We start from the raw sequence: 12,548 nt of genomic DNA, 5'->3' as shown, positions 1-12,548 counted from the left end.
CTTCCTTCCCCATGGGCAGCAGCGTCCCTCTTAAAATACCTATAAAAGCTTAACTGCGGTTGCGTACCCACTTGCTAAGCATGGCAACAACTGGCAAAACTCTCATAGTGTAATAAGCCTATGTTTAACAGTGAACAGTTAAGGGTTCATATATTAATAATATAAAAAGTAGGATAGTACTTGGAGTCACGTATCTATGTGTGTGTTCAATATAAAATTGTGGGTGTGTTGTTTTTTTGTTACTGGTTTACATGTTCAACATTCGGTACGAGTACTCGGTGAAAAATAGAAGTTTTAAAACACCGCTACTTATAATAAGGCTAGTTTCTTTGAACAATCACGCTAATAAAGTGTGTGGCACACCGCGGCTTTTTATTTCCAACCGTATTTAAATGAATGTGGACTTTCTAAATACTATTGTATTTTTTATATTTGTTACCTCATAACTTATATTATTTATAAGCCAATTTAGAAAATACTTTTCTCTGATTCTGAAAGGATATATTTTCAGATTAGTCGTGTAGAAATTTTATCAAAATTGTTTCAGTAGTATTGTTTTTAAATCAAAATAACTGGTTTTGTCACGCCTGAAGTCAGTATTTTTTTTTGTGGGATTATATGTTATATTTTTAATTATTGGCAGTTTTAGTAAGAAAATAACAAGACAGATACCAGTCAATAGATCCAACAAAAGTTGGATCTATTTTGGGTAGAGATAAAGAGAGAGAAAGAGTAAGATGTCTAGTTCTTGTGAAAATATACGGAATTAAACCTAAAAAAATTATTAAATAAAACAAAAGAAAATATTGAGATGAAGATTAATGTAAAATTATTAAATAAAGGATTATTTCCTAAAAGAGTTTTAAATTTATTACGTAATTTATTAAAAATTAAGTTTCAAATAATATGATATCGATTAGGAATTAATCAAAATGAATAGGGAATAAATAATAGACCAATTAAGGTTCTTAATCAATTTAGAGATAAATTAAAAATATTAGTTGAGAGGTCAAAACCTTTGACTACGTGATCGAAATATGTTCACTGACTAAAATGATAGTAGTAGAATGATAGTAGGTAATAGTAGCTCCATCCACCATCCCATATAATACCCGTAAACCAAATTTTATAGTAATTGGTTATGCCGTTAAGGCGCTAAGAGGTAACAAACAAACAAACTCACTTTGACATTTATAAAATATTCAGGATATACTTTTATTTATTACTCCTTCATGATATTCTGTTTACATACTTAACTTATTTAATAATAAATAAATCACACACACTAATTACGAAATATTTTTTTTTGTTTCCGCATTTACAGGTAATATATTTTAATTTATTTCTCTTAATCTCTCGGTGTGTCCACAACATTCACATAAGTCACCCGACACCTATGCGTGTCGACTGTGCATTCAACAACGTCACGTGATTTCTATGAAAAAAAAAAATAATAACAGACCCAAACTGTAATACTAGGGTTTTTTTTATATGGATGACTCCGCGTTTGCAATCGATATGGAGCATATGTGATGTATGTTGATCGGATGGAAGATGAACAAGCGTTTCTGCTTTCATCACCGCTATAGAATGCAGGATCTCTTTGGTCAAATGTAGAGAGATGCGATAAGTGGAATTTTATAAGGAATTTGGAAGCATTAGTCATAATACTCACATCGACAGCTCGGTTCTCAAAGTTGCTTTTGATTATAAAGAACCAGATAGTGTTAATTTGGAACTTTTGGACATGGACATAACAGAGTATACTGTTTCGCCCATGATACCCCCCATACGTTGCCATTCCTGAGGACTCAGGTGTTATTCCTCTACACCCAGTAAATTCACGCCATATCCCACCCTTCAAACCGAAACACAGCCATGCAAACACAGCTGTTTCACGGTTGAAATACGAATGGGACAAAGGTACCCAAGCAATCGATTTTTGTACAAAATCTCCCTAATCTAATATCGGTATTAAAAGTGTTTTATACGAGAATGCGGCTCACCTGATGGTAAATGACTACCGTCGCCCATGATCACCCGCAACACCAAAGGCATTACAAATATGCCACCGGCTATTTGAAAAGGAATATGCTCTTCTCTTGAAAGTTACGATATCGTATCGGTTCGGAAATACTGCTGCTGGAAATCGATACCGAAACATGTTTGTGCGTGAAAGAAAGTATGTACAAAAGCATGACTAAATAAATGAAGTAGGTTTTTTGTAGGACCCAATATTTAATTATTACTTTTTGGTACGGAACCCTAAAAGCACTAAAGGTGACAGAGTTTATTTTCTTAGGCGCGACGTCAACTTGTCGTCCGCAATATGATTACCTATAAAAAGATAACGATATACGAGAATATTTTACGGGGAAAATATGTCAATTTGTATGGCTTTAGGGTTAATGTAACTGAAAAATATACAGAGTCAACATGTCTGGGGGCCGTCTAGCGATCTTTCGATGATATTATTTGCTTAACTGAAAAAAATGGAATCCTCTTAATTTGTGTTGTATCAATATTTATTAATTCTTGTTCCTATTAGCTATATTTCGCGGATTTGCTTACGAAAATTAGTATATCAAGTGTCCTATATGTTAAGTTAGGCTATAGCCTATTAGTGTACCAAATTTTATTAAAATCTGTTCAGACCTTTATCATTGATTGAGTAGCAAACTATATAAATCGTCATCATCATCAATCCTATAGACATATAGTCATATAGACTGCCATAAGGAACCGTCTTAAGCTACCTGCACTAAGGACTCCCTTCAATGCATTTGAGGTCCATCTAGTGGGGGAAGGTCATCTTTCACTGCGCTTGCTCGTACGAGGTCGCCAGTAAAAAACGTTTCTTTCTTATCGGTTATCGGTTCTCCGAGCTACTTGATCAGCCTAATCTTATTTCAGCTTGTTTATTCTTCTAAATTACATAAATATATTCTATTGAATTCTACTAAATTGTGAAACTTTTTAAAGATATTAAATATTAATTATAAATGCTAAAATGTTTTTGAATATTTGTATGTTTTTTACTTAATTTGCTGATCGAATTTGAATAAAATTTAGTACTCGGGTTATAGAGTATTTTGACTTAACATAGAGGAAACTTTTTGTTCTGATTAATGCAGGTAGTCTCAAGAAACAGCCTGTAAATAATGTGCTTATGAAATTTAAACAATAAAAAAATTTTAAATATCGAAAAACCAGCGATTACAATCGTGACAGCACTCAAGCAAATCCTTTTTATTGCAAATAGAATGATCAAAATCGGTACGGAAAGTAGTCATAATATAGTCTAATAAAAAAGCCTGAGATTTAATAAATAAATGAATTTATTAAGTGTATTAAAAGTTCCCGTGTGGTATCACGGTGGCCGTTCTAAATTGTATAAAAAAATACCAATTGCTTAAAAATAATTTATTTATCTTCACAAATTTTTCCAACTGTTTCATTTCTCCCAAAAAAAAAATACACCCAATTTTACATTGCTTTTGCTATTCCAATTTGTAAAAAAAAAAAAAGGTTTATTTTTGCTTACACAGAATAAATAAGCTTGATAAGTGTAATGGAAATAGTTTTATAAAGTAAATAAGCAAACCTAATCATTCACGTACGACTTTCATTGTAAAATAACTCATGCGACATACATATTTGAGTACAATTTTATTTGACAAGCGTCGCAACCGAGTGACCCAGACAGCTGATATTGAGGTCAACATCAAGTATAGAATATTCGATTATTTTATTTTAAGTCGTTTACTAAGAAACTTACCGCGTTATTAATAATGAACCCTTTAACGACTCGTAGATCTGTATCGTGAAATATACATATAAAATAATGTCGTTGACTTTTTATGTAATCGCCATGACTTTTTTTATGAATACTTTATAGTCTGTATCTAGTATAGTTTGTACTATTCGAGGTAAGAGTCTTATTGACTTACAGGTTTAACACCTAATACACACACCAGCTCCTACCAATAATATTCTTAAAATGTTTTGCATATTTATTTATTTATTCTTTATTGCACAGCAAAACTTTCTATAAGTGCGAGCTTAATGCCGTACGGCATTCTCTACCAGCCAACCATTAGGTAATAACAGAAAGCGTTTGAAGGGCAGATGTGGTGAAAACTATATGACAATTATAGTAACACATTAAAGCATATTATAGGTACTAAGTCTCTTAATTATTTATTAATGAATTTTTTTAAGCAATTTAGAATGACAAATAAGCTGGGCCGTCAGCTGATGGATAGTGATAACCGTCACCTATAGACATAAGCAGTACCATGGACATAGCAGAGAATACTGTTTCGTCCATGGTATCCCCCACGCGATGCTATTCCTGAGGACTTAGGCGTTATTCCTCTGTAGCCTGTAAATTCGCTGCCATATCCCACCCTTCAAACCGAAACACACTCATGCAAACACAACTACTTCACGGTAAAAACATATGAATGAATAATAACTTCTTATTGCTTCCTTCAAGAATAATACAGATTATAAAGTTCAACAATATGTACACAAACAAAATTAGTACTTAAATACATAAAAGCAAATACATTTGTAGTAAGAAATAAAAATATATTATTATATGTATAATATATATATATATATATATATTTTATTATGCCCATGATATTCTTAATGTGATGCCATTATTAAGGACTATTACGTTGTCTCCGCACTTTGTAATTTCCCTGTCTATGTGTGTGGGAACACTTCTAATCAAATCACAGCCATGTATGCAGAGTTGCAATAATTAAAACCAGACCATATTAAATCTATGTCGTCTATACATAACGAAAATGTCACATATTACATCAATTGTCTGATATACATATATTATTAAGCTTGGGTTTCATCATCAGACGAGCCGTATGCTTGTTTGCCATTATAGTATAAATAAAAAATAGAAATTTCTATGAGACCAATCTGTAAGTGTAGATAAAAAGAATTTCCCAAATCGGTTTAGAACTGATAGAGATATGAGGTGACAAACAAATAAAAAATTCAACCGAATTGTAAACCTCCATTTTGAAGTCAGTTCAAAAAGGCTTCAGTCTTATAAAGCCCCTCTTTTATTCTGCAGTTAAGTAACTAGTATAACTAACTTGACCTATTTTCCTCAAATAAACTGTGTGGTGATGTAACAACTCGGTAACTGTACGACGCTTGACTACGGAACCCAAGATTCTTCGTTCAAAACTAAGAATTACTTATTTACTACCTTTTACCCGTGGATTCTTCTGCGTGACCGGGATATTTCGATTGGCCGGGATAAATAGTAGTCTATATTTTCTCAGTGTAGTCGTTAACCTTTATCTGGATAAAGGAAACACTAGGTGTCATGTCGTATAGGGAGGTCAAGGATATGGCCTGGGATAGAGCTGGCTGGAAGAAGGTGCGTGAATTAGTTGCACCGACAAGAGGAAATTTTTAAATGAAAAGAGAAGAGAGAATCGTTTGTAATTGTTTATTTATTTAAAATTTTATTGACCAATAAAATGTGATACAAAAGGCTTAATGCTATAGATATTATCTACCAGTCAATCTTTAGGATATGCAGAAATACTCGATGGCGATATAAAATTAAAATTATTTGTATTATTACATACTATAAACAAAGTCCCTCCACGTCTGTCTGTACCTAAAACTATGCAACGGATTTTGATGCAGTTTTTTCAATAAATAGAGTAATTCAAGAGGAAAGTTTATAAATATATGCATTATATAGTAGAGAATCACTGATTTTTTTTTGAGAATTTTAGAAGTTTCTAATGTGATGTTGTAAATAAACACATTTTTTTTTTCGCTTACATTGCAAACGCTGGCTGAACCCTACATGATAGATCAAAATAATGTACCACAGTATTTATACACCTTAAGAAGGTTTACAACAAAGACCGTGATGGTATATATGTATCTCTTAGGGATAACCCACAATAACCATTTTTTATCCTTTACTTTTTACGAGAAATAATGTCTTATTTATGAAGCGATTTCAAACAATACAGCATTAATCCTTAAGTACATCGTGCATTTAATATATATCAATATGGCCTAATATATGATATAAAATAAATTAATATTTTCAAAGATATTACAGATTAAAAACGCAGGGACATAGCGGTTGCAGTGGTACCGGCCGGGGCTCGGCGGCGTTATTTATTATTAGTATTGCACCCGAGCAAAGTCGGGCCGGGTTTAGAATAAAAAGGTAAAAACATACAAACAATACATTGTTTGTATTTATAGTAAGTTTACTAATGTAAACTTTTAAAGGAAACAATAAATAGTATCTATCTATTTATTTATATTCTTTTCTACGTAGAGTACGTGTGTACTAAATTTCATAGTGATAGGTTAATCTGTTAAGATTCTAAGGAATGTAAAAAAAAAACAAACTTATCTTCATATTTATAATATAACAAAGATAGTAAGGATAAAATTACGAAGTACTTTATTTATTTATTTATTTGAAACCAACGGCGTTACAGTTAAGATTTACACACTAGTATTTAAAATATTAAGGCTAATTAACAGGTTTCTTATTATTATAAAAGTACAAAATTGGTTTGCGCAAAATAAGGAAAAGTACAATGCAGACATTCAATCACAAGACACTCAAATACAAATATTTACCAATGCATGTATGTTACAGTATATTCAGTACTGCTATATTTATTTTATACATAATTTTTTTTATACAACTTAGAATGGCAAACAAGCTGACGGCCCACCTGATGGGAAGTGGTAACCGTCGCCTATAGACATGAACAGTACCATGGACATAACAAAGTATACTGTTTCGCCCATGATACCCCCCATGCGTTGCCATTCCTGAGGACTCGGGTGTTATTCCTCTGTACCCTGTAAATTCACGCCATATCCCACCCTTCAAACCGAAACACAGTCATGCAAACACAACTGTTTTACGGTTGAAACACGAATGGGACAGAGATACCCAAGCAAATGACTTTTGTACAAAGTCTCCCTCTGGTATACAACAGAGTTTGCATGAACACACTACCTCCTGTTACCATTATGACACATTAAAGCACACACATCCACTCACACCATGCAAATACAATCACACTGACCCTAAGATTTTACTTAATTACCTAATTAACTTATTGATTCTACTGTTTGTGTTACTGTATCGAATTACGAAAAAAGTATTAAGTCATATAACAAATAAAATCAAAGTCGTTAACTTACACAACTCTATCGAAACCGAACTTTTTGGAATGATATAAGTAATTTTTTTAATGGATGAAGTTGGAATGGCATACGGCCTATGAGAATGCTTAAATAATATATCTTTAGGTTAGTTAAACGTTAAAAACGGGTCAACATTTTTTATTCTTATGCGCTTCAAGAGGTACATCAAAATGTTTAGTTATTACTTAGTAAGTGGAGTAATTATAAGGTTAATTTGAAAAGTAACACATTTTTTTTATCGTACCTTATTTTGCTTTAGTCGTAGCTATTTTTCTGCCTTATTACAGTAATATATTATATTATTACACTTTTTACAGATTATTTCATTTTCCTATACTCGTTAAGTAAAGCTCTTTAAATGCTAATGATTTACAATGACAGGCATTAGTGGAGGATAAAACACTGAGAAACACTGATAAAGTCAGGTTAGTTGGCCCACAGTAATGAATTCACTAATAATTAACTATAATATTTTCCAAGTTTTTGTAAAGAAAAACTGACAAAGTGTACTGTTAAAAATGGAGCAACTAATCTCTGTTGCTAAAAATTCCTTGAGTTATCTGAAATTACTGATCCATACTTGAACGGATTGAAAAGTAAGGGATGAAATATGCACAACGCACCGTTTTGTTTTTTTTTTATTTTATTAAAAACATTGTTTTTGAGACTTGAAGTAATTGTCATATTTTTTTGGATCCCTTCTTTTGTATATATATTGTTTAACCCTTTCTTTGTGTGGGGGAAGGGATTGTTAGTAACGGAGTCTAATGAACCCATTGCTAGTAGTATACCCTATCAGGTCGACCTCCACGCGGTTCCCCCTGGAAACCATCGTGGTTAACTCTAGTGGAATTCGTTACGATGGGCTAACTGACCTGCTTTCATTCTCATCTATAATCACTCACTGGTGCCTCGTTAGTGTATACCGATAGCGCAGGTGGGGTTACCATTCCATTATCACCCATAAAAAAAACCCTTTTCTTTGTATATATATTTTCATAATTATATTACCTTCCATAAGATACCAGCTTTCAGTACATTCGACTACAGAAAATTTATGTGAAAGTTGCCGATAAATCTCTTCAGGTTCACGGCTAATCGGAACAATAAATTTTGTAGTTCATAGTTCATAAAAATAGACTTTGTAACTAAGGCATGTGAAATAATAGGCGAATGTAATTATAAACATGAGTCCACATGCAATACTTTTATAGTTTTGAACACGTAATAACGTACTTAGATCTAAAATTATAGCGGATAGTGAAAAATGTAATAGTTGTAAAAATATTTTTTAGCAATTTAATGTAATTTATGAAAAAATGAAGAATAAGGAATTCTCTTTTACTACACATTCGCGAAAGTAAATCGCTGAATATCTTCAAGAGCATTAAAAGAGCATCTTCTGTCCTCATAAACTTATTATGTTTATGTATGTACCTATATGTACGTATTTTGTATATGTATCACCAAAGGGAGACTTTGTACAAAAGTCGATTGCTTGGGTACCTCTGTCCCATTCGTGTTTCTATCGTGAAGCAGTTGTATTTGCATGGCTGTATTTCAGTTTAAAGGGTGGGATATGGCGTGAATTTACAGGATACAGAGGAATAACATCTGAGTCCTCAGGAATGGCAACGCATGGGGGTTTTATGGGCGAAGCAGTATGTGTATGTACTGTTATGTCCATGGTACTGCTCATGTCTCTAGGCGACGGTTACCACTTTCCATCAGGTGGGCCGTCAGCTTGTTTGCCATTCTAAGTTGTATAAAAAAATATATAAATAAATAATTTTTATAGTATTTAAAATGGCAAACAAGCTGACAGACGGAATGAATGTATACGTATATAAAATTTCATAATGTTTGGTAAGCTGTTAGAGCATTAAGAGACAAAAGAGAATAGAATAGAACTGAAATAATATTTATCAAATAGACTTGTTTACAAGCTCTTTTAAATTGTAAATTTTTTATGATTGTGTTGTTGTTCGAGATGTTATTTGCTGAGAACCGACAAGAAACTCAATAGTTATTATTTTCAAATAAATATGTACAAAAACATTTACATTTACATGATTAGAATACGTGTATATAATTGCCTATATTATTACAATTATAGACAATTATGGAATTATCGACATGTAATTAGAGAAACAAACAAGTTTACTTTTATATCTATATAAGTAAAAATCAATTGCCAAATGGGTTTACATAGCTATTTATTTGTCATTTTTTTTGTTGTATTTCTTACTTTCAGCACAGTTTTAAATTAGATAAATAAGTAAGTAATAGACAATATAAATTGTTATATATATATATATATATATATATATATATATATATATATATATATATATATATATAACAATTTATTATATATAGTTTAGTTTTAGTTTATTTGTTAGCGTTTAATTGAAAAAAACGCTATAATGTAACGTTATATTTATAACATTTGTATACATAATTCAAAACTACCAGTCACCTATTCATCGTCCGTTTATGGTATAACAGAGTATACTGTGTCATCTATCATACCTTTTATCATCATTATATTCATGTCAGCCATTATCTGTCCACTGCTGGACATAAGCCTCCCCCATAGACGACCATAAGGCACTGTCACCTGCATCCACTAACTCCCTGCAATGCATTTGAGGTTGTCACTCCATCTCCATCATATGTAACAAATACTCACAATACAGAAGAATAACTAAATAAATTTAATAAACAGCGTCGTATGCAAATACTAGTAAATAACATTACGTGAACTCTAACAAGCGTTAGATGAGGTTATGGCTCAAGGACGCGACCTCAGCGCCAACCTTTCTTGGGTCCCATTAAAAATGAAAACCCTATTAGGAGCACGAAGTCGCGGCAAACTACTGGACCAATTTTCGTGAAACTTCACGTGATGACCCTTTGATATTGCGGCCCGAAGCCCTTCACGTGTGTACGGTATAACTTCATGATGTCTCAAGTAGTTTTCAGTTGGGTACACTTTTTTATTATTATGACTAGCTGCTTGCTCTGGCGTCGCACGGATAAACTAATGAAGAATTTTTTTTTGAACGATCTTTGTCATGGCAAATTCATAAAACATTGGATCTTGGTATTTTTTTATGAACTCTTGGGTTAAAGGCTCGTCCAGTACGGGGTCCAACGTACTCATGTTGTACTTTCCGTGTGTTAAGTAATAAATAAATAGATAAAGGAATAATAAATAAATAGATAAAAAAATAGATAAATAGCAACACTCTTATACTAATTATTGCGAGAACTTTCAGCGTAGTAACGTTTCAAACACGTATCCCATCGATTTTTTTTACAAATATAGCTTTCCTTCTAAAAATAATCATAATGGCTGGTTGTCAGTATGATTTACAAATTTGGAATCAGTAATTAGCTAATGTATGGTGTAAATATAATATTTTTCAATTATTTTAGATATAAGCTGATGATTCCAAATGTAATATTAAAATAAAAATAAAATAGATAAGTAAATAAATAATAAACACAACGAAAAAGGAATTAGCCAAATAATTGCAGCCGTTCTGGTGTGTTGAACTTACATACATTACAGACAATTGAGTTTTATTTATACCTATAATTTGATGAATTGAATTGAAGGAAATTCTAACGAAAAGTTAGAACTTCGTATCTTAAAAATATTTATAGACTTTAGGCAATTAGCAAATTCATATATATATATAAATGTTTTTTGACTTATATACGAGTATGTAATAGAATTTAATTCATACATAAGGCGTAGAGAAACGAGGGAATAAAATGACTCCACTAATTTAGTCAAGTTATTTTATTCCCTCGTGCACGGTATCGAAACTGAATCTACTGATAGATACTCGTCTAGGGAAGCAGGTGGAATTGAGTATAATATGTAAACATAAAAAAAACATTTCTAGAATAACTATCTTTTACCTACGACTTCGTCCGCGTGCCCGAGATATTTCTCTGTCCGGGTTAATTTCATTTTTTCATCTTTATCCCTAATAGTGCATGTATATATATGTATGTATATTTTATAATGATTGTTTTTTTAATGTACGATAATAAAATGCAATTGCGTCCGCGCTATCGGTATACTATGATGGGGCATCAGTAAGTGATGATAGGTTTAATAAAATCAGGTCAGTTGGCTCATCGTGATGAATTTGACAATTATTGTCAAATTCATCACGACTGTTTCCAGGAGGAACTGCGCTTGACAGCTATATTGTTAGCAATAGGAGTAACGTCCCCATTTCTAACAATCATTCTCCACCCCGCTAACTATTAGTTTAGCCGTTCTAGCTTCAAGAGCTAACAAACAAACTCATTTCTATATTTATGACATTAGCAAGGTCTTCTTTTTTGTGATCGGGTAAATAAAATAAAGTACAGTCGTAGCTGTATCGTGTAGACGTCTACGGCGTAGCAATACGTAGCTTTATAATAATAATCGTATTTGATATTTAAAACTAGAATGGGCCACCTTTTCATTTTTTTTATAACACAGGGGGCGGCAAACAAACATTCGGCCCACCTAAAAATAAGTGACTACCGCCGTCCAACTTTCCTTTCCCGTGACTAAAAGTACTTAATAGACAAGAAACGGGCAGCAGCGTCCCTCTTTAAAATCAGTAAAAGTCTAACTGCAGTGGCTAACCTGCCTTGCCAGGGGGAAAAGGGAAAAATCGTTAGCAATAGTGTTTGACAACCCCATCTCTATGCTAGCAATATGCCCTATTAGGTCGACCTCCATATGGTTCCCTCTGGAAATCATCGTGAACAATTTTTACTGAATTCATCACGATAGGCTAACTGATCTGCTTCATTCTCACCTATCATCTTTCACTGGTGCCCCGCCGGTGTATACCGATAGCGCGGGTGGGGTTACCATTCCATTATCACTCATAAAACCTGCCTTGCAACTATTAGAAAATACCCTCCCATTCGTAAACTACCATAGGGAACAGCCCCGTTCCTTATGATAGTATATACGAGCGCCCTATGTTCAGCTGTGGACAAGTAACAGCTAATATGATGATGAATGTATGAATGAATTAATGAAAAATCTTTATTGTTTTCATCAAAGAATGATACAGATTATAAAAATTAACAATATGTATACAAACAAAATGAATATTTAATTACATGAAAGCGAGTTAAAAAGGCAACAACGGTCGGCCTTATCGCTAAATAGCGATCGCTTCCAGGCAACCTTATGATGATGATATTTAAAAAGTCCAATAACTTATATAAAAAATATGTAGCAAGTTTATATTTAAGTTAATTGATGTTAGAAAAGTTTATTTTAACGC

Source organism: Galleria mellonella, unplaced genomic scaffold (assembly GCF_026898425.1).
Source record: "Galleria mellonella isolate WM207_F2 unplaced genomic scaffold, CSIRO_AGI_GalMel_v1 utg352, whole genome shotgun sequence".
Classification (NCBI taxonomy): Eukaryota; Metazoa; Arthropoda; class Insecta; order Lepidoptera; family Pyralidae; genus Galleria; species Galleria mellonella.
Note: the sequence above shows the minus strand (reverse complement) of the source record.